The sequence below is a fragment of the Curcuma longa genome, chromosome 13 (assembly GCF_044706935.1).
Source record: "Curcuma longa cultivar G26 ecotype Majalengka, Jawa Barat chromosome 13, ITB_CL_G26_1.1, whole genome shotgun sequence".
NCBI lineage: Eukaryota > Viridiplantae > Streptophyta > Magnoliopsida > Zingiberales > Zingiberaceae > Curcuma > Curcuma longa.
The window spans coordinates 2,484,850-2,508,751 of NC_133873.1; the positions used below are offsets into that span (position 1 = coordinate 2,484,850).

A 23,902-nucleotide genomic window follows, 5' to 3' on the forward strand; every position below is an offset into this window, starting at 1 on the left:
AGCGTCCATCCAAATGTCGGTTGCAAACAAATAAAAATGTTCAGTTAGTTATCACAGAAGAACTAAGGCTCTCGCTTCTTACCGAAAGGCCGCGTCAGCTCGGCAGCAATCGGGCTTAAACCGCCTCGATGTAGCAAGCCTTCTTCGGCCAACAGTTTCTGGGCATCAAATTGCAAGCCCTTCACTAACTCGGTCGCGGCTTGAACTTCCGGATCACCCTTAAGAAGGCGGAGCTGTGGTGGGGACGGGAGCTCGCCCTGCCATTCGACTGGGAAAGGGATTGCGTTGGGAAATTGGACGAAGAAGAACTTCTTCTTCCAGCCCTTGAGCGAGGTCGGGCAGTTAGCCAAGAATTTGATCCCCGGCTTGGCGTTGAAGTAAAATACGCCATCCTGTTTCTTTCTCGGATAAAAGAATAAATGGAAGAAAGGAGGACGCAAAGGGATCTGATACAAACGGAATATCAGAGCCACCCCACAAAGGAGTCGGAAAGAGTTAGGGGCAAGTTGGTTGAGGGGAATGCGAAAGTAGGTCGAGATGGCCGTAAAGAATTCCGGAATCGGGAATCTAAGACCACCTTCAAGTTGACGGTAAAAGAAAGCTACACTACCGGGAGAAGGCAAACTTGGTCTCTGGTTGGGACTGGGAGCTAAGATCCTAAGGTCTGCAGGGATCTCATATGTTAACCTAACGGTGGGAATGGTGGTCTGCTGGAAGGTAGATGTCATCGACTCATACCACGACCCTGCGGGCCCTGCGGGGGTTTCGGAGGCGCTATCAGATGACATTTCTAAAAAGAAGGATGGGAAGCAACACTTACGTAGGATCGAAAGGGAGGAAAATGAAAAACTCGCCGGAGATGGGGACGAAGATCAGACAGAGGCCAGAGATGAAAAAGATGAAGTCGCGTGGCCGCCGCACGTTCGACGGGTTGGGCTATATATTTGATACCCTAATGGAGCGAGACCGTCCGATCAGGCGGCGGAGAAAGAGCGGGAAGGCAGGTCTACCGTTCGATGGGCTCAATTTCCTAAATAGATCTTTAACGCCATGATGGCGATTCGTCCGTCCCATCGGACATCCCGTTGGCACGCTCCCATTAATGGTCCATTAGGAAACGATTCGCCGCATCACTTACGCACTTGACCATTGCGGATTCGACGAACCACGTAGCCATCTAGGCGGGCATTTCCCCAAGAATCAAGGATACCGTGCGCGAACTCGCTGCAATACCGATCTAGTCAGTCAAGATCCCCTCTCCTTCGACTAGACTAGTGAGGAGGCTTGTGTTATGGATGTATATGTTCGACCTGGCTAGTCAAATCAGACGAAAGGGACCAAACCACATCCCGTGGGCCCCCTCGTTCGAGTCCCCCTCGCCAGCGGCCGAGCCACATCCCTTGGGCCCCCTCGTTCGAGCCGCACCCTCACCAGCGGCCAAGCCACATCCCTTGGGCCCCCTCGTTCGAGCCGCACCCTCGCCAGCGGCCGAGTCACATCCCTTGGGCCCCCTCGTTCGAGCCGCACCCTCTCCAGTGATCGAGCCGCACCCTCTCCAGTGACCGAGACGCACCCTCTCAAGTGACCGAGCTGCACCCTCTCCAGTGACCGAGCCGCACCCTCTCCAGTGACCGAGCTGCACCCCCTCCAGTGACCGAGCCGAACCCTCCTACTCCGTCAGCAGTAGGGGTCCCCAGGACAGATATCTTATCAAGACACGGGTGTCGCGGCACGGCCAATCCACTCGGCTCAGACGTACATCCTATGTCATTAATATACTCCAATCTCAGAAAAGACCACTCCCCTATCGTACGGTTATGAATGTTCCTCTGACATTCCTGTATGTCATCATAGTAAGTCTTCGGTAAATAGCAAAGTCTACCCCCTGTAATGCTGACTAATGATGGGACGTTATCATGGGCCATGCCCTACTCTCTGACACATTCATAACGACGATGGGACCTTAGTCATATCCTTGATGTGACTCATCTTCATTGAAATATATAAAAGGTCAGTTGGCTAACGAAGGGAGGTATGCAATAAAACATTTTCCTACTTTCCTCCTCTTAGTTTTGGTCTCCTTTCTTCCCCCACTGACTTAAGCATCGGAGTGGTCGCGCCAGGACCCTCCTGGCCTTCTCTCTCACTTCCCTCTTGTGTGTAGGTGGTATCCCCTCGCCCCATCTTCCCCTCTACAGTCTTGGTGTGGAAGAAGGTGGTCGAAGCTTCCGGGTGCAGATCTCAACAGGAACACCTATAAAAAGGTTTCACTCAACCCATTTAGTATTCAGGGAGGTTTGCCACTCATCTTATTCTTAAAATTTTGAAATTCTCAAAGATGCATCGTAGTTTTATTTTCCCCAAAGAGTACATTTAATTCTAAAAACATCCTTCTCCACTTTTAACTCTAAATTAAAGTAAAAAAAATATGTTTTATTTTATGTAATCGAACCAAACAAAATCGAATCAAGAAATGCTGCTTTGGTGAAAGCATCACCACCTTGGTGTTATTTTAACACCACCTTAGTATTGATTTCATCAAAGTATCATCATTTTGATGTTAATTTTATCAAAATATTACCACCTTAGTGCTGATTTATTAAATGTATCACTACCTTAGTGCTATCTTACTTTATAAATTCCTACATAAATTTATAAGCCTATGCCAATTGGCACGCAGGCCAAATTTTTGAAAATAGATTATGCATGACTAGGAAAGTCTTGAATCTGGGATTTTAGGATACGGTGAGACTGAGGAACACTGTAGAAACCTATAGGACTTGGATTGCGTCCGATTAGAGCTGACTGAGATCATCAATAGATTTTGATTGAAACTCATTAATGAACTTAAATGATTTAGAATTCTGAAACTTGGATAGATAGTGGAATATGTTGATGCAATTGACCTCTGATTAAGGTTGACCAAGTTTGGTTGACCAAGCTCGAGTGACTCGAGTTTGAGTTTTGATGTTTGATCAATATGTTAGTTGACAAGAGGAAAATCCAAGTGGATCACGGTTGATCGGACACTTAGTGGTTAGAAATCCAACAAGGAGTTGGCAAGAGACAGAAGTCTCGACAGGTCAAAGTTTACCAGATGTTAGGCAATAAGAAAGTCCTAGTAGGTCAAAGTTGATCGGATGTTAGACAACGAAGAAGTTTCGACAGATCAAGGTTAATCGGATGCTAGGCAACAGAAGGTCTCAGTAGGTTAAGATTGATTGGATATTGTGTGAAAGAAATCTTGGTAAGTTATAGTCAATTGGATACTAGGCAATGCGAGAATTCAACTTTGGTAAGGTTGAAATGGACGTATCAGTCGATTAATAGGGTGTATTAATCGACTAATGGACCATAAACCCCGAAAATAGAGTTTGCTATAGTAATTAGTGTTTCTACAAAGATTAGGATTTGCTACAGTAATTACAGTGTTAGTCAAGTGATGAACAATACATAATCGACTGTTACTATAGCAAACAGAACTCGACGATGGGATTTGACTGATTAAACAACAGTCGATTGATGAAAATGAAAAGTCGACTGATATTGAGGTGGATGAAGCCATTGAGCTAACATGTCAGAATAATGTTCGAATTTACAGTTAATCAATTGACTGATGTGTAAGATCAGTTGATTGATAGGTGAAAATCAATTCGATAGTAACCTTATAAAAGATAGTTTTGAGGAAGATCGAAGAAGCCAATTCTTGAAAGGTTGGAGACAAGGTGTTGTTGCATTTCTTACCATTAAGAGAATTCCAAGCAACAAGAAAGCTCCCATAGCAATGTTCTCAATTGTAAAGTTATTTTTTCTTTCATTTGTATTTGTATCTTTGTTTCTTATTGTGTTATCTTGTAAGAGGCTTCTTCACCTTCAAAAGATATATGAAAGGAGAAGGTTTAATAGTGGTAGTATTGCTAGGACTAGGTCTTAGAGCAAGCCACCTTGGGAGGTAGTAAACTAAGTAAAATCTTGATGTTGTGCATGTGTCATCGAATTTGCTTGAAGTTTCCATTGTGCATTCAATTGATGAGAAAGGAGCTATTCACCTTCTCTAGCTCGCACAAGTCCTAATAAGTGGTATCTGAGCAAGGTTTCTCTTCATCTGACTAATCGCCGATAGAGCAAAAAGCTAGAGGAAAAAGGTGTGAATTGGAGCCCTCTAATACCAAGAAGTCATCTGACCATTGAAAGAGCCAACAATAGAGAGAGCTCATTTTTGAAATGGATCCTTGAGATAGATTTGGATATGACTAAGGAGCACTGTAGAAACTTACATGACTTGGATTGTGTCCGATCAAAACTGGTTAAGACCATCAATGATTTTTTATTGAAACTCATTGATGGACCCAAATGATTTAGAATTCTGAAACCTAAACATATAGTGGAATAGGGGAGTGTAGAGAAGATAGAGATGGTGCAACCCTAGTTTTGAGTTTGCTATATGAAGTTATGGGTCTGTGCCAATTGGCATGCATGAAGAATTGTGAAAAACAAACTGTGCAAAACTAAGAAGGCTTAAAACTAAGAACTTAGGGTACAGTGAGATTGAGAAGAACTGCAGAAATCTACAAGACTTGGATTAGGTCTAATTAGAGTTGACTAAGGTCATCAATAGGTTTTAACCAAAACTCATTTTTGACCGAAACTTATTGATGGATTTAGAGGATTTGAAATTTTGAAACCTGAACATAGAATGAAAGAGGGGAGTGTAGAGAAGTTAGAGATGATGTGCAACTCTGATTCTAACCTCCTACAAAAAGTTATGAATGTATGTTAGTTGGCACAATGACTAAAGGATCAGGATACAATGGTGCTGGTTTCGAAGAATCATAATAATTATGATGTTGGTTTTTAAAGATCATCACTAATTTATTAGAGAAATCACAACATTGTGGTGTTAATTTTGAAAGATCTATGGCGTTGTTGTTTAAAGATCGACATCATTGTGTTGGAGAAATCACAATAAGACAGTGTTGATTTCTATAAATCTAAAAAAGTTGTTTTTTGAAAAACTTAGGTAAATTTTCAAAAATCAACGTATTGACCTCTCGGTCGCTTGGATCCATTCCAAGCATCCGGACGCATAATTAAACAAGTCTAACTAAGGTAGTTGAAAAGTCAGGTCTCGGTCAACCGGGAGTTGTTGGTGCAAGGAGCACTATTCTATCCTTAGAGTTTTGATGTTTGACAATATACCTAGGTCTGATCTATTTGACCAAGGGTTGATCCACACAAGATCTAATATTTGGATGTAAGTGAAGTCTAGTCAGGTCAGTTTGATCAGAAGACTAGTGAGAAGTCCTAGTCGGTTAGACTGAGCAAGGAGAAGTCCTAGTTGAGACTAGACAGGGAAAGTCCTAGTTGGAAGCTGGGCAAAGGAAGTCCTAGCTGGAGACTAGCCAGAGTAAGTTCGATATGGAGGATTGGGCAAGGAAGACCTAATTTAGAGGACTATGTAATGAAGCCCTGGTATGGTGGATTGGGTAAGGAAGTCTTGACTCGAGGTTGGACAAGAGAAAGTCCAAACAAGTCAGGGGTGACCAGATGTTTAGTAGGTGAGAAGTCTACCTATAGAAATGACTAGTCCTAATTGGAGATTAGGTAAGAAAAAGTTCAAATAGGATGTTTGGCAGGTAAAAAGTCTACCTATGGTAGTGACTAGTTTTAACTGAAAGTTAGACACGAGTAAGCCTAGTAGGTTAGACTTAAAGGGTAAGGCTTAAATAAGCCTAGTATGTCAGATGGACTACAGGTAGGCTTAGGTTGCTTGTTTGGTTGTATGCTAATCTTACAGGAACCAGGAGCTGGAAGCAAGACTGAGGAAGCATAAGAAGAACAAACAGAAGCAGCTGAACCAAGCTCGGAAGTCAACTCAGATCAAAATTGATTAACTGGTTCCGAGCGCTCCTATTGAATCTGGGCGCCTAAAACAGTCTAAGCAGCCCAGTGAGGTCTAGGCGTCAAGACTGGGCAGATCCAGGCACCTAGATCTAATCTAAATGCTTGGACAGTCCATGCGCCCCTATGTGTTCCAAGCGCCCGGATCAAGTGGAATTGACCCTGATAAAAACTGACGAAACCAGATCAGATTAGTTCCAAGCACCCAGAAAGGGATCCAAGCACCTGGAAAGGTCTTTATATGGCATATACAATTCCAGCACCAAGTGATATATATTTCGTGGTGCTGTTGAATGCGAACGGAGCTAGGCTCGTGCGATCGGGGAAGGCCAATAAAAGGAGCCTCAAGGCAAAGTCTTCATGATTCAATTCTTCTAGCTCACTATAAGTTTGCTCGTGCTCTTAATCGCTATGCTCTTCAGACGCAACTTGGGCAACGTGTTGTAACACTATGCCTAATATAATTTCCCTAAATCAACAACACTAGTATAACTTTATTATTTTCTTATTGACGTAGAATTATGTATTGTTGCATGCTTAATTTTTAGATTCTTTTTAAGATTTCTCCATCTCTAAATATTTTTAGAAAAGGAGTTAATCGAAATAAAAATTAATTTATTTAGTTGTGTGTCCTTATTATTTATGTGAAAACTTTGTATGCTTAGACAAAGATATTGTTACCAATTTTATTGCATACTTGAGTTAACTCTGGTGTTAAATTACCATTAGATAGTGAAGCCTCCATTGAACAAACTAAAAAATATCGAAGCCGCCCTTCATGGTGTTTTTCATCGAGAAATGTGCAACATTACCATGTTAAATTACCTTGGGAGAAAAACTAAAAGTTCATGAAAATAATAATAATAATAATAATGTGAATGTTAAATTATATATGACTAGCTAAATTATTTATGAAATTGTGTGGAAAACTAATAAATTTAAAGTGTCACTAGAATCGGTGTCCAATTTACTCAGCTCCAAAGAAAAATAGAATTGTAGTAAGACTTTGTTTGTTTCATAAAAATTATTTTTTATTAAAATAAGAAAAATAGAATTGTAGTAAGACTTTGTTTGTTTCATAAAAATTATTTTTTATTAAAATTTTTTAACTCGTGTAAGTCAAGAAGGTCGATGGGCATTTGATCAATCTAGCCATGGCTAAAGAGATCCAATATCAGATCCTTTAGGTTGATTAGGTAAGGGGATTGCTAAGTCCAGACCAACGAAGTCAATAGAATTGATTAGGCCAATTAAACAAGTTAAGAGGGCATGTTTTTAAGGGTCAGATCGTCCAAGTGAGTTCTTAGGTTAGTATGATCCAACCGATATAGATGAGCAAAACGTACAACCATTGGCCATACCTTATTGGGTCGAACTAGGAAAATAATATTTTTTTATAAAAAGGATAAAAATCAAAAGAGCATCCAAATTATATACATGGTCAAAATATATTTTTTATAAAAAAATAAAAAAACATCTCATCACAACACTAGAAATATGTCAAATCTCATCCATTTTTCATGCATAATTTGTTGCCCCTCCATAGCAATGAAATATATTTTCGTCGCATAGTTTATGATGAAAATATATGTAGTCGTAAATTTTACGATGAAAATTTATTTTCATTACAGATTAACGATTATTTAATTTTACGACAAAAATAATTTTGACGTCAAATTATGACAAAAATAGTTTTGTCGTCAAATTGAAAATTTTATTCGTTGTAAAATTGATGATAACAAGCTCAGATGGAAATCACATGTTTTGGATCCACGTAGAAGAGCCTTGCCAAAAATGTGTATAAAATCAGATGTTATGGAACAATACTTTGACTCGCTTAAAAATACTTTGAATCTCTTAAAAAATTTCTAAAAATTTCATTATGATCAAAGTTTGTATTTAAAGATGAACTAAAGACGGGCGTTAAATGTTTTCTATATTTTATTTTCTTTGCATACATAAAATGCACTCCTTTAGGCAATTAGAGAGCTTGTTATCACCACCAGTTGAGCATCCAATTCTATGAAATTCAAGTTCATTTCAGTCCCTCAAAAAATGCAAAACTCGACTGGAAAAAATCAAACTGCAATTTCTATTTTTTTAATTTGTTTTTGATTTTCTGATCTGATGCTGCCATCAACAATTTGGAAATTTTAGCATCTGAATTTGTTGTTTAGGAAGTGACTAAAATGAAGTAGGTTTTCTTGGATTCATCAGCTGATTAGATTTTTGATACACTCCGTGATACATTCCACGCCATTTCTTATTTTCTTTTCATTCTTCTTTTTATCTGATTTTTTCAGATTTGCTAATCTGATCTGATTTGATTTGTATCCATAGTTATTGGCTCCGGTAGCTTCCCGGGGAGGATGCAAACTGATATGGATCGTCGAGGCTAATGTTCAACACTATCTCCGTAAACTATATTGCTCCGCTACGGTGCATACAGATAGCAGCAACTCGTTCCCAAGATATAACGACGAACATCTCAGAATAGTAGAACCTCAAATTTCAAGATTGGCGAACCTTCTTGTAGACTTTTTGGACACCGAATGCACAAGATGAGAGTAGAATCGATGAATTCGATGAAATTTTCAGCATCTGGAGGGATCTATTTATACAAAGGGATGAGGTAGAAAACCCTTTGGTGAGTGGCTATGTCCTTTGGGCAGGATCGATCTAGGCCGTTCGATCTGGAGGGTTGTAACCCTTCAGATTGCCCTCTTAATCCCATCCATCAGATCTGGAGGGTTGTGACCCTTAGATCTCCCTTTTGTCATCAACCGTTAGATCTGGATCCAAAGATCCATTTGATCTGACGCTTCAGATCAAGCACCATCACCAGCGGTCAGATCGTGACTCTTTGCGATCCAACGCTCCAGATCACATCACATGCGATCCATGACACCTCTTTGATCAACAAGTCAGCAGTCCGGTCATCTCTCTTTGCTCACGTGGATGCCACATAGGCACTGCTATGTCACTCGAGTGCCACGTAGGCACGACAATGTTTGTTGGAGCATAAATTTAAGCTCCTCACGACGAAGCGTACGTGCAAAGTGTGCCAACAAAGTACCCATTGCGCTCGTGGCAGGCTCATAGGTGCGAGCACCTGCTCGCCCGTGAGAAGAGAGCACATGGGTTTTTTTTTGTGTTAACTCCATTAACACAACAACATTAATAAGGAAGGGAAGCCCATCGAAATTCTCCGATGTGGGACTATTCCCCATGCACTTCTTTATATATAACATTAATTAATAATTAATGTTATTTTAGACCAACTTTAAATAATTAATTTCTTATTTACCCTTAATTGGGTTTGAGCAAATTAATAGTCTAAATCTATCTACGCGAAATGTAGATTTTTATTTTGAAGTCAATTACAACTTTCATTAATTGATGGCATCCCAATTTTCCCACAAAACCGTATTGGTTTGTTAAGGCCCCAATATCCAACAATAGTTCCTAGTATTCCAATCCTACTTTTTCAATTGATTTGCAATCGAATTCTTGAAAACAATCCAAACCAACTCATGAGGATCACACATTTTTTTTCTTTCATTGTTTTTTTTCTTTTTTTCTCTGATTTCCAGTCGAATTTTGTTCTTCCAACTTACTTAGCTTCTGAATTCTTTTGCTTTCTCAACTCAACGCATTTCTAACAATTTAGCTCAATCAATTTCCCTTGAAACAGATCCATAAGAAGCTTCAAAAATCAAAATTGGCACGCAACTCTTTGTTTTGGCACAATATGGGTATACTTGATTTGCAAGTAGTTTACGAGCTCAATTCTTCCACTTTTGAATCCACCATTTTCTCTATTAATTCTGAACCATCTGTGACTTGTTTTTGTGCCAATTCCGGCCATTGAATCACTTCACCCCTTTTACTTCATCCAATTGCACAAGGCACTATTTAGTCTTAGCATCTTCAATCTTCTTGCAAGTAAAAGCATTCAATATAACTTCTCAACTCCCCTTGTTTGTAAAACATACTTATTTCATTCTGATATCATATCATTCCATCTCAATTCAGCATTTCAAGACAAAGAAAGTAATGAGAAGTGAAAACAACTCATGTTCACACCTTGCTTTGCACAATTTGGGCACTTGCAACCTGCATTCTTTTTGAAAAATTCACATCATCATGTATTCTCACAAAAACCATCATAACATCACATAATAATGAAGATATGAATTGCTTCAAATAAAATTCTCATTGGCACATTGCTACAACCCAAAATTAGCACAAACAATCCCAAATTTGGCACACTTCTCATTTTTTTCTTCTCTCTTTTTTTTTAAAATTTCCACACCTCCTCCCCCACACTTAATTCTTTGACCGTCTCAGGCAAAGGCACATTAATAATAATAAAAAAATATCCATATCCAAGAGAAAATAAAAATTGAGCAAAAAATGGAGATGAAAAGGATTAAAGATAAGTGTTGAAGTATGAATGAAGCATGAATTTGTATGGGTTATGGGAAAAAATTTAAAACCTATATAAATGTGGACCCATCATAGAAAATATAGCCTTGAAAGAATACAAGCAAGTTCTAGAGTAGCAATCACCTAAGTGCATCACACAAAATGGGTAAAACCTCACTAGGTAGAAAAATTACACCATCTCAATTTCATCATTCTAGATTCCATCACTAAGGGTAATCCAAGTGTTCAAAAATTTTCATCCATGGACTTAAATTCCTAAAATAATCAATCAAATTTAACTCACTTTCAAAAGCTTCTAAAATGATGTAAAGAAGTACTAGGGGGATACACTTATTCCTTAACCCAAAACCATGCATGAAATGGTATTCACAATGAACTATCTAACAAAAATGCTCATGAAAATGCCATCTTATTACTGATTTAAAACCAAAAATAAAAAATAAAAACTAAACATGGTATTAACAATGAAAAGAAAGTGTAAGATGGTAAAAACTCCCCTTTAAGTTGGGTAGATAGCATCCATCACGTCCACACCATCCACCTCTAGCTCTTTTGTTTCTTCAAAATATTTCTTGAGCCGGTGGCCATTGACTTTCCATGAGTGGCTTGTAGCTTCATCCCTAATCTCAATCACACCATAGGAAAAAACATTATTGACAAAAAATGGACCTTCCCATCTCGACCTCAACTTACCTTTGATCAATTTTAATTAGCCTTGATTTGTACAAAAGAACTTTTTCACCCATTTGAAACTCCTTCTTCACAATGTGCTTATCATGAAAATTCTTTGTCTTTTCCTTGTAGATTCTTGAGTTTTCGTATGCCTCTAATCTTATCTCCTCAAGTTCTTGAATTTGCAATTTTCTTTCCTCTCCTTCTTTGTTTGCATCAAGATTACAAGTTTTCACCACCCAACCAACAAGCCTGGGTCGTGCCTTACTGGCACGGCCGTGCCAACATCCCCATCAGCAGTAGCCAGAGGCCGTGTCTACCAGACACGGCCGTGCTTTGAAACAGAAGCCAGTCGAGACTTGGCCGTGCCTCACAGGCACGACCGTGTTTCCAACCTGAAGGAAGCATCTGCTGTTGGCCGTGCCCACCAGACACGGCCGTGTGTCAAAACAGAAGGGTCCCAGCAGCTGGCCGTGCCTCAAAGACACGGCCATGTCCAGCAAAAGAAGAAGAGACAGGCTGTGGTCGTGCCTCACAGGCACGGCCGTGCCTTCAACCAGAACCGAGCCCAGTCTCTGGACCGTGCCCCAGAGGCACGGCCGTGCCCCTGAACAGAAGCCTGACTGCTTAAGGCCGTGCCCCAAAGGCACGGCCGTGCCTCCTCCAGTGCTGATGCCCACACGAGGCCGTGCCTCCCAGGCACGGCCGTGTGAGCGGGGGCGTGCTGACTCGTGACCTGCATATAAATAGGTCCTCTTAGTGACCTAAGAAAGGGGGGAGACCTTGGAGAGCCACCGGAGCTGTTCTAGAGCCACCGACGCCTGTTTCGGAGCGAGATTCGACGATCCATCCACCGATCCGACTGCTCCATTCCATCCTCATCCCATCTACGCAGAGTTTGCAGTCCGAGGAAGAAGATAAGTCTTATTTCCTGCATTTCATTGTTGTATCTCCGGATTAAGATGTATTCCTTCCTTCCTTTGTATTGTAAACTCCACGATATGGAGTAGTGTCCCTAGATTCTAGGATGTAGGATGAATCGGATGTATTGGATGATTGTATTTTGGATTTGTTAATCTACCGCTTTCAATGATATGATTGTCTATTGCTTTATGGATTTATGCTTGTGTGTTGAATGATAAAATGTGTGTGTATGAATCCATGAGGGTAGGGATTGATTGTGGATTGAGGAATCATTAGGCCGTACACCGGGGCGCTTCGTGACAGGAAGAATGCCTTGAACCGGGCGAGTTTCCGAGGGGTTTCTTAATTCATAGTTAATTCTTATGAGGGATAGTTAGCGGTCATTCGTTGTTGGGGAGAGGTCCGTAAAAAGATATCCTGTGACAGGGGATAGGGTTCTTTTAGTACTCCGGGGCGCCTGAGTGACACGGGAATGCCTTGAACCGGGCTTCTAGAACCATCTCAAACCGACAACGAGTGACGTAAGAACACCAATGCTTTATTCCGAGGATACCTGACGAGGTCGAATTGGATAAATTGGTTAACATCCCTACAATTGAACAATTATTGAGGAAAGGTAGAGGATCCAAGTCAATCAATCCATACTCTGAGGAGTCCGAAGTCCTAGGATCGTTTCACAACCCAGTGTCACAGTCGATTCCTTTCTCTGAACTCTAGGATAAAGTACTTTAGAACACTCCCATCTCCCCCACACAACTCATGCTCAGTTTTCTCTCCACCTTTTTGTGCTAGATTTAGTAAGTAATTCCACGATCCCTGTGGATTCGATCTTTTTATTACTTGACGACAATCCGTATACTTGCGGAGTGCTATCAGGGCAATATGTGTTAATATTCAATAGTTATACAACGAGAGGGGTCAAAATATCATGTTTTAGAGTCAAAATAAACTATGAAAATGAGTGTTATCAGCCCCACGATCTTCTCTAAAATTCCCTTGATTTCTCTATTTGAAATTTTGGCTTGTCCATTAGTTTGGGGGTGATAGGGAGTAGAAACTTTATGTACAACCCATACTTGTTGAGTAAAGCCTTCATGTGCTTGTTGCAAAAATGGAAACCTTGGTCACTTATGGTAGCTCTTGGAATCCCAACAAAAGAGGAATCGTCAGTCTTGGTAGGAATGACCTCCACCCACTTAGAAACATAATCAACAGCTAAAAGTATGTATGAAAATCCAAAAGAAACAGAAAATGGTCCCATAAAGTCAATACCCTACACATCAAAAATCTCACAATATAACATGGTTTGTTGAGATATTTCATTCCTAGAACCTATATTCCCAGTTCTTTGGCATCTATCACAGTTTTTATGAAATACTGATGAATTAGAGTTTTATGCATTTTTAATTGATTCATTTTTTAGTTTTTGCATGAAAATAAATTGTGTAATGAATCGATTTGATCAAATTTGTTTCATATTGCATAATCTGAGTCTTGATTATAATTTTCATGATTTAATGGCAAATTTTGCATTAATTGATGTTAATTGATTTTAGGGCTCAAATTTGAACCAAGATCAAGCTCAATCGCGATCGAATCGAGCCAAGTTCGCCCAAATTGATCAAGCCACATGAAGGACATGATCCAAGTCAAGTCTGATCAAGATCCATTAATTTTTCCAAACCCTAGGCTGCCCTAAAAGCTCATATCAAGCTCTATCACAGGATTAGAAATGGACGACCCAGATTCTTTGATTAATCAGCATATAAAACCCAAAATTAGAGAAGTGAATAGTGGCTGTGCCACTGTTCATCTTCTCGTGCGCGACTCCTCTGCTAAGCAACGTACACGTAGGCAAAGTCCCGTCCACCTAAACCACTTCCATTGCGTTCCTTAATCCATGAGGAGTCTGAAGTCGGTCGATTGGGTGAAATCCGGCAGCTGGAAGGCGCACGACGGTGAGGGTTTCACCGACGACATTTAACTCTGTTTTTGCTTATTCCGGCCACTTGCTGCACAATACGAAGCCGCGGTTCATGGAGGGGTTCTCTGAGGATCGTGGAGCACTCTTGCATCAACAGCAACACCATCGGAGCAAGAAGAAGCTGAGGAATCCGGTTTTGCAGCTCAAAATAGCTTCGGGCAGCAGTCTGTTCTTGTTCAGAAAGGGTTTTTCTGGGCAATTCATGGTGCTGGCAGTGAGCAAACCACCCGATGACCTAGTTGAAGACTCTAGATGGATCAGTGAAGCCGCATTATGGATTTACCAGCTTGATTGACACCGAGTTGAGATGAAGCAATGGAGATGGGAAGGCTGGATGAATTTGTTTCTGATTTCCGTTTACTGTTTTTAAAATTTATTTCTGAATATTTCTGTTAATCTCATTTCGTAGCAATCTTGTTGATTTGGTTATTTGGTGAATGTTTAGTCTTGGTTTGGATTCAGAATTACCATAGAATTTGCTTATCCCAGCTTGATTCCCTCTTGCAATTCGAGTCTAAATTTCTGATAACTGAGGTTGTGGCACTGTTCTGTGCCAAATGGTCTTTGATAAATCATAGGTTGGTTAGCTTAGATTAAGCAATTTGATTGCATTTTAGGATTAGTTAACTAGGTTTAATTGATTTTAGTTGTTTGGTTTCTTGCTTACACCTATTGAACTGTGAAACCCATTTTGCCTACAACATTGTGCTTTTAATTCAGTTAGTTTGCCCTAGGGTTTGATTTGCATTTTAGGTTTCATTCGTTTACTGAATTGCATTTTAGGTTTACCTTGATACCTTGGTTTCAATAGTTTCATCTTTAGGTTAGTAACTTGCATTTTTCATTTATTTGCCAATTTTTAATTACATTTCATTTGCAAAACCCCAAAAACCCATTTATATTCGAAAAACCCAAAAAGAACGACACGAAAGCTCAAATTAAATAATTTTCTATTAGCCCTTGGAAAAATATGACTCGAGGCCCCTATACTTCGTTTGTTTGAATTAATTGTGGGTTTTCGAAAAATTTAAATCAATTTGCAACCCTAATCGTGACATATCAAATCTAGGGTTGTCAAATTTTGGCGCCGTTGCCGGGAAATCTAGTAGAAATTGTTTAATTTGAGCTTTAGTACAGTTTTACATTTTTTGTTTCTATTTTTCTTGAATTAATTGCATATCTGATCTTTTTCCTTTGTTTTTGTTGAGTTTATGACCAGGAGTGCAGGTGATGATTTAGCTGAGTTTGATCCAGAGTTAGAACGAACTTTGAGAGCACTGAGGTCCTTGAAAATTCAAGAAAGAGCTTCTAACGTGACAGAAAGCAGTAATTCAGATTTGAGCAGTCCCATGGCAGAGAACAGTAACAAGACTATGAAGGAGCTTGCAGCTCCTGATGATGGTTATCAGTACTCATGCATTGCCTATCCAGAGTTAGCTGGGGATTTCGAGCTCAGATCGGGCCTCATTCACCTTCTGCCCAAGTTTCAGGGATTATCTGGAGAAGATCCAAACAGACACCTGCACGAGTTTCATATAGTGTGCTCCACCATGAAGCCACAAGGAATTTCTGAAGAAGACATCAAGCTAAGAGCTTTTCCCTTTTCACTGACTGGAGTAGCAAAGGATTGGCTCTATTACTTGCCTACTGGACATGTCTCTAGCTGGATTGAAATGAAGAAGGCATTCTTAGAAAATTTTTTTCCAGCATCCAGGACAGCAATCATAAGAAAGAACATCTGTGGCATTCAGCAAGTGGTGGGGGAGTCCCTTTATGATTATTGGGAGAGGTTCAAGAAGTTATGCTCTAGCTGTCCTCAACACCAAATTAGTGAGCAACTTCTTGTTCAGTATTTTTATGAGGGTTTACTTCCCATGGATAGAAGCATGATTGATGCTGCAGCTGGTGGAGCATTGGTGAACAAAACCCCTGAGCAAGCCAGAGAATTGATTTCCAACATGGCAGAAAATTCACAACAATTTGGTAGTAGAGCACTTCTACTAGAGGGGTTAGTGAAGTTCAGATGGTTTCAAATGAACAAAAAGAGATAAAGAACTCACTTGTTGGAATTGACATCATTGGTTAAGCAAATGACTTTAAGCAACATGGGCAAGGAGCAAAATTTTCCTATAGCTTCATCAACAAATCAAGCCATGAGAGTTTGTAGCATTTGTTCAAGTCAAGAGCATAATTCGGATTTTGTCCTAATCTTCAACAAGATGAATCATTAGCCGCCTTGACTAGAGCACAATTTCAACAAAGGAATGATCCATTTTCATCCACATACAACCGGGGTGGAAGAATCATCCAAATTTGAAGTATGGGAACTCTTTCTATCAACAACAACCTTCCCAACCATCTCAACCTCAAAATCAGCCCCAATTTCAACAATTTCAGCAATCATTTCAACCCCAACAGCAGCAATATCAAAGTGGACAGCTTCAACAAGGTTTCCAACAGCCCTCACAACAATTTCAGCAAATCAATTCCAACAATTTCAGCAACCTACAAATCAATTCCAGCAGCCACAACATCAATTCCAGCAATTAAATCAACCATTTCAACCTCAATTTTCCAAGTTTCACAGCAATTCCAGCCCCTATACAGAATTCCCAAGCAAGTTTTTCAGCCTTTTGAACCGAGCCAAATTTTCAGCAATTCCAACCTTCTTTATCGAATTCACAGCAAGCAATTTCAAAGTGGACAGCCCCCTATGTTTCAAGCTCAACAAAAATCCATATACGAGCTATGGAAACTCTAGTTCTTTCAATGTACAACAACAAAGGCTGGAGGAGATGATGCAACAAATGTCTACAACAACAAACAATTTCTTGCAACAACAAAGTCAACAAAGGAATGATACCACCTTCAAAATCTTGAGAAACAAATTGGACAATTGGCAAGTGGAATGAATCAATTACAAGCTCAAGGATCAAGTCAACTACCATCACAAACAACTCCTAACCCTAAGGGGAATGTTAGTGCCATAACTTTGAGGAGTGGGAAGTCAATTGCAAATCCAAACACCCAAAAATCTGAAATTAATCAGAAAATTCCAGCAACCTCAAATTTCAGCTCAAAACAGCCCCGAAATTGATTTTTTCAGCATCTATTGGTGGCCAAAGTTCACAACCAAGCTCTTCTTCAATTGATCATCCAATTTTGGTGGAAGAACATGAAGAAAACAAATTTTTAAGGGATGCTACAGCAGCTACACAACTCAAAATTCAGCCCCTAGTTCAACACAACAAAATTCAGCTCAAGAGGATGGAACCAAGGGTGCCTTTGCCTTTTCCACAGCGTAAAACTCAAGCAAAAAGGAATGTAGAGGAGGAGAAAGCCAAGGAATATCAAGAGCTTGTCAACTTATTTAGCAAGGTGGAAATTAATGTGCCATTGTTGACCATGATCAAGCAAATCCCAAAATATGCCAAGTTTCTTAAGGACTTGTGTGTGCACAAAAAGAAACTCAAGGGAAATGAATTGATTAACCTGGGGAAAATGTTTCAGCTCTTTTTCAGTCTATTCCTCAGAAATGTGAAGACCCAGGAGTTTTTACAGTCCCTTGTGAGATAGGGAGGAATACTTTTCAAGATGCCATGTTGGATTTGGGAGCCTCAATTAATGTGATGCCTAGATCAGTTTTTCAGATGCTTGGGATAGGTCCTATGCAGCCTACAGGAGTGGTTATTCAGCTAGCAGATAGGAGCCAGACTCACCCAGCCGGTATGATTGAAGATGTACTTGTAAAGGTGAAAGAATTGATTTTTCCTGCAGATTTTTATATCCTGGACATGGAGGGTGATTACTTGGCACATAGATCGCCACTTATTCTTGGGAGACCATTTTTGAAGACTGCGAGGACGAAGATTGATGTATATGCAGGCACACTATCCATGGAGATCGGAGATACAGTGGTCCAGTTCAGCCTGTTTGATGCTATGAAGCACCCTAGAGAGGATCACTCGATTATGAGCATGGATATTTTAGATGATTTGTTGGATGTTGATTTATTTGCTGATCACATTTTATTTGATGATTTCAGGGATACTTTGACCCTTGAGGCAGCTATTATGGAGCTTGATTCTGATTTATCTTCAGATGGAGATGACCAAGTGAGTGTAGGGGATGACATTGAACCCCAAGGATCACCACTATTGATTGATTTATCAGAGGATTCAGAGGAGAGATATGTGAGTGTAGGGGATTGCACTGAGCCCCAAGTATCACCCATATCTACAGAGCAGTCACAGTTGGATTTGAAGCCCTTGCCAGAACATCTGAAGTATGCTTATTTGGGAGAGAATCAGAGTCTACCAGTCATCATTGCCCAGAATTTAGAGCCAGAGCAGGAGGAAAGATTATTGCAAGTTCTGAGGCAGCACAGGAAAGCTATAGGGTGGACTTTGATGACATACCTGGGATTAGTCCTGCCACATGCATGCACAGGATTTATTTGGAGGAGAACATGAAGCCAGTGAGACAACCACAGAGGAGACTCAACCCATTGATGCTGGATGTTGTGAAGAAAGAGGTAACTAAGCTTCTACAGGCAGGTATCATTTATCCTATCTCTGATTCTAAATGGGTTAGTCCTATTCATGTTGTCCCAAAAAAATCAGGAGTGACAGTGGAGGCAAATGAAAATAATGAGTTGGTCCCTACACGAGTGAAAAATGCATGGAGAGTTTGTATTGATTATAGGAAATTGAACCAAGCAACAAGGAAGGACCATTATCCATTGCCCTTTATTGATCAAATGTTAGAAAGATTGGCAGGAAAATCTCACTATTATTTTTTAGATGGTTATACAGGCTATTTTCAGATTTGCATCGATCCGGAAGACCAGGAGAAGACCACCTTCACTTGTCCTTTCGGTACATTTGCCTACAGACGGATGTCATTTCGGGTTGTGCAACGCTCCAGGGACCTTCCAGAGGTGCATGGTGAGTATATTTGGTGAGCTTTTAGAGCACTGCATGGAGGTATTCATGGATGACTTTTCTGTATTTGGCACTTCATTTGATTCATGTTTGGAAAATTTATCTAGAGTTTTACATAGATGCACTGAGACTAACCTTGTGTTGAATTTTGAAAAATGTCATTTTATGGTAGAGCATGGAATTGTATTGGGCCACATCGTCTCTAGGAAAGGTATTGAGGTAGATCCTGCAAAAGTTAGTGCTATATCGTCTTTATCTTACCCCGTATGCGTACGGGATGTTCGAGCTTTTCTTGGTCATGCAGGATTTTACAGGAGATTTATTAGAGACTTCAGTAAAATTGCTCTTCCACTCTCTAGACTGTTGCAAAAGGATGTGGAGTTTTGCTTCGACAATAAATGCAAGGAAGCTTTTCATAAATTAAGGGAGGCCCTTATCTCAGCTCCTATTATTAGACCACCTGATTGGACTTTACCTTTTGAACTAATGTGTGATGCTTCGAATTTTGCTGTAGGAGCTGTGCTGGGACAGAGAGTAGATGGAGCCTCACATGTGATTTGTTATGCTTCAAAAACATTGGATGCTGCACAGGCTAATTACACCACTACAGAAAAGGAGCTTCTTTCTATTGTTTTTGCTTTGGATAGATTTAGATCATATTTATTGTGTTCTCACGTTATTGTATTTTCTGATCATGCAGCATTGAAATACCTCCTGAAGAAACCTGATGCAAAGCCCAGATTGATCCGATGGATGTTGCTACTTCAAGAATTTGATTTGGAGATACGGGATAGGAGTGGCAAGGAGAACTTAGTGGCGGATCATTTGAGCAGGATAGAGGGAGAGGGACACTCGACAGCTATTGATGACTATTTCAGAGATGAGCAGCTTCTAGAGGTGCATGGTGAGTTTCCATGGTATGCAGACCTAGTTAACTTTCTAGCAGCTAAGGTTTTTCCTACACAACTATCTAAAGCTCAAAAAGATAAATTCAAGAGTGATGCAAAGTTTTATGTGTGGGATGATCCTTATTTATGAAAATTTTGTAATGATCAAATAATTAGGAGATGCGTACCTAACCATGAGTTTCAGTCTGTGCTTACTTTTTGTCATTCATCAGCTTGTGGTGGGCATTTTGGACCACAAAGAACTGCTAGGAAAGTTTTAGAGTGTGGTTTATATTGGCCTAGCTTATTTCATGATGCCTATAGATTTCATAAAAACTGTGATAGATGCCAAAGAACTGGGAATATAGGTTCTAGGAATGAAATGCCTCAACAAACCATGTTATATTGTGAGATTTTTGATGTGTGGGGTATTGACTTTATGGGACCATTTCCTGCTTCTTTTGGATTTTTATATATTCTTTTAGCTGTTGATTATGTTTCTAAGTGGGTGGAGGCCATTCCCACCAGGACTGATGATTCCTCTGTTGTTGTGAGTTTTGTTAGGTCACACATATTTTGCAGGTTTGGAATTCCAAGAGCCATCATAAGTGACCAAGGTTCCCATTTTTGCAACAAGCACATGAAGGCTTTGCTTAACAAGTATGGGGTTGTACATAAAGTTTCTACCGCTTATCACCCCCAAACAAATGGACAAGCCGAAGTTTCAAATAGAGAAATCAAGGGAATTTTGGAAAAGACCGTGGGGCCTAATAGAAAGGATTGGAGCAAAAGATTGAAGATGCATTGTGGGCTTATCGGACTGCATATAAGACACCCATTGGAATGTCTCCATATCGACTTGTTTATGGGAAAGCTTGCCACTTGCCCGTGGAGATAGAGCACAAAGCATATTGGGCGGTGAAAGCTTGTAATTTTGATGCAAAGAAAGGAGGAGAGGAAAGGAAATTGCAAATTCAAGAGCTTGAGGAAATAAGGTTGGAAGGCATATGAAAACTCAAGGATTTACAAGGAAAAGACAAAGAATTTTCATGATAAGAACATTAAGTGACAAAAGATTTCAAGTGGGTGACAAAGTCCTTTTGTACAAATCAAGGCTAAAACTAATCAAAGGTAAGTTGAGGTCAAGATGGGAGGGTCCATTTTTTGTTACTAACATTTTTCCCTATGGTGCAATTGAGATTAGGGATGAAGCCACGGGCACCTCATGGAAAGTGAATGGCCACCGGCTCAAGAAATACTTTGAAGAACTAAAGGAGCTAGAGGTGGATGGTGTGGACATTATAGATGCTATCTACCCAACTTAAAGGGGAGTTTGTTCCAACTTTACACTTTCTTTTCATTGTTAATACCATGTTTAGTTTTTATTTTGCATTTTCAGTTTAAATCAGTAATAAAAATCATTTTCATGAGCATTTTTGGTTAGATAACTCATTGTGAATACCATTGCATGCATGGTTTAGGGTAAGGAATAAGTGTATCCCCCCTAGGACTTCTTTACATCATGTTAGAAGCACTTGAAAGTGAGTTAAATTTGATTGATTATTCTAGGAATTTAAGTCCATGGATGAACATTTTTGAACACTTGGATTACCCTTAGTGATGGAACCTAGAATGATGAAATTGAGATAATGTGATTTTTCTACCTAGTGAGGTTAACCATTTTATGTGATGCACTTAGGTGATTGCCACTCTAGAACTTGCTTGTATTCTTTCAAGGCTACAATATCTATGATGGGTCCACATTTATTTAGGTTTAAAAATTTTTCCCATAAACCATACAACTTCATGCTTCATCCATGTTTAACCATTTTTCTTTAATATTTTTCACCCCCATTTTCGGTTCAATTTTTATGCTCTCTTGGACATGGGTATTTTTTATTGTTATTAATGTTCCTTTGCCCGAGACGGTCAAAGATTTAAGTGTGGGGGAGGAGGTGTGTTCTTTATTGATGAAAAGAACAAAAAAAATTGGAGCTAGTTTTCATGGAATTAATGCTACAAGATTTTGGATGTTTCAATTTTTGTGATTGACCTACTGTTTGGACTGAAATTGAAATGTTTCAAGCTGAGATAAGTTGATCAGATTCATTTGATTCATTTGAGAATGAAGAAAAAAAAGAGCTTTCATTGTTATTTGATGCTGAATTGAGATTTTTGAGAGGAAGATGATGAAATGAGTATGTTTTCAAGGTGTGCCAAAACAATGTCCAAGTTTACTTGCATGTGCCAATTTTGATTAAAGGGAATTGCCTCATATGGATCGGAGTTTGGCACATGGAAATTGAATGATTTATATAGAGAAAATGGAGGATTCAAAAGTGTTGAGTTGAGAAAGCACTTGAAAATCAATTCATAGTGTGCCAAAACAAGATGTGCCAATTTTGATTTTTGAAGCTTCTTATGGATCGATTTCAAAGGAAATTGATTGAGCTAAAAAAAATTGAGTTGAGAAAACAAAAGAAAATAAAAAAGGTGAAAAAAATGAAAAGAGAAAAAAAAGGGTGTAATGAATTAGTTTGGATTGTTTCAAAAATTCAGTTGCAAATCAATTGAAAGAAGTAGGATTGGAATACAAGAGACTATGGATACAACTCAGATGGCATCATTCAGATCAGAAAAAAACAAAATCAGAAAAAGCAGAAAAAAGAAAAAAAAAAGAAAGATGTTGAATGTTTCAAATAGAGTTTCAAAAATCTGATCAATGATTGATGCCACATGGAAACCTACTTCATTTCAGTTACTTTCTAAACAACAAATTCAGATGTCAAGATTTTCAAAGTGTTGAAGGCAGCATCAGAAAAAAAAAATCAAAAACAAAACAAAAAAAAAAAGGAGAAAAACAGTTTTTGCAGTTTTATTTTTCAGCCAAGTTTTGCCATTTTTGAGGGACTGAAATGAAATGGAATTTCACAGAAATTTGCATGGTTATTAGCATTAGTAATCAAGCTTCATGATGGAAAAAGAATGGAGGAAAAACAGCAAGAAACAAGAGAGAACAAGCAAAGTTTCAGATTCAATTTCAATAATTTTTAGAATTAAATGTGCCAATGATACATTGAAATTTCAGATTCATGTGAAGTGAATTTTGGTTTCTGATGATTGGATGCTATTTGTTAGCTCTTGTAAAATCTAGATGTGAAAGAATTGGGCTTGATTCAAAGGGAAAACACAAAATGGCACATTGGTGGTGATGAAGAGAAGAAAAGAAAAGAAATGAAGGAAAGGGTTTGTATCAAGGAGAGGAACCTCATGAGTTTAACTCATCCTTGGTTCATGGATCTGAAAAACACACTGAAACAAATGGAATACAAAAGAAATTAGGAAGGATGGCAAGGTTCATTGATAACATTTACTTATGCCCATGTCTACCACTTCATTTACTTTCTATCCTTGAAAATTTCTTTTCTCTTGAATTTTTCTTTCTACATTTTCTAATTCCTTTGTTTCAGTTATTGCTTCCTTGCATTTTCAATAAGCCTAATAGGTGTGGATTCCAAATCAAGAATGGTGGTGGAGAGTAGAGAACAAGCAAGCTTATGGTAGTGCATGAACTTAAGTTGCTTGAGTGAGCTCCATTTACTTTGATCATGAATTAGAATTTAGGAGGGTGAGAGCCACTGATTTATTTAGGGTTTGAAAACAACCGTCCACAGTCGACTCAAAACCTTATCTGAGTCGACTCCATTGCCGAGTCGACTCAAGTCTCCGATTGAGTCGACTCAACTCAGGTTTGACCTGAGTTGACTTTGAGCTTGACTTTGAGTTGACTTTGCTTGCTTCACCTCTGCTTTTTCCTCTTGCTTCCAGCTCCTGGTTCTTGCAAGACAAGCATACAAGCAAGCAAACAAAACAACCTAAAGTCTTACCTAGTGGGTCTAACTTCAGATTTCTATTGAAATCTTGGGTTAGTCTAACCCACTCCTCTCAGGAGAATTCGTGCCAACCAAGTCCTCTAGACTTGTTGGACTTGTGCTCGGCTTTATCCTCGCCTCCAGGATTTTTACTGTGGTTTGGTTCTCTCTAACCAACCCAGACTTTTGCTGCGACTCAGTCACCCAGACCAGCCCAGACTTCTGCTGCGACTCGGTCACCTAGACCAGCCCAGACTTCTGCTGCGACTC

General features: G+C 39.5%; 1 pseudogene; it reads left to right on the plus strand.

Annotated features, from left to right (window-relative positions):
• Positions 1-15,141: 15,141 nt before the first annotated feature.
• LOC141844488 (uncharacterized) lies at positions 15,142-21,085 on the plus strand (annotated as a pseudogene).
• Positions 21,086-23,902: the final 2,817 nt, after the last annotated feature.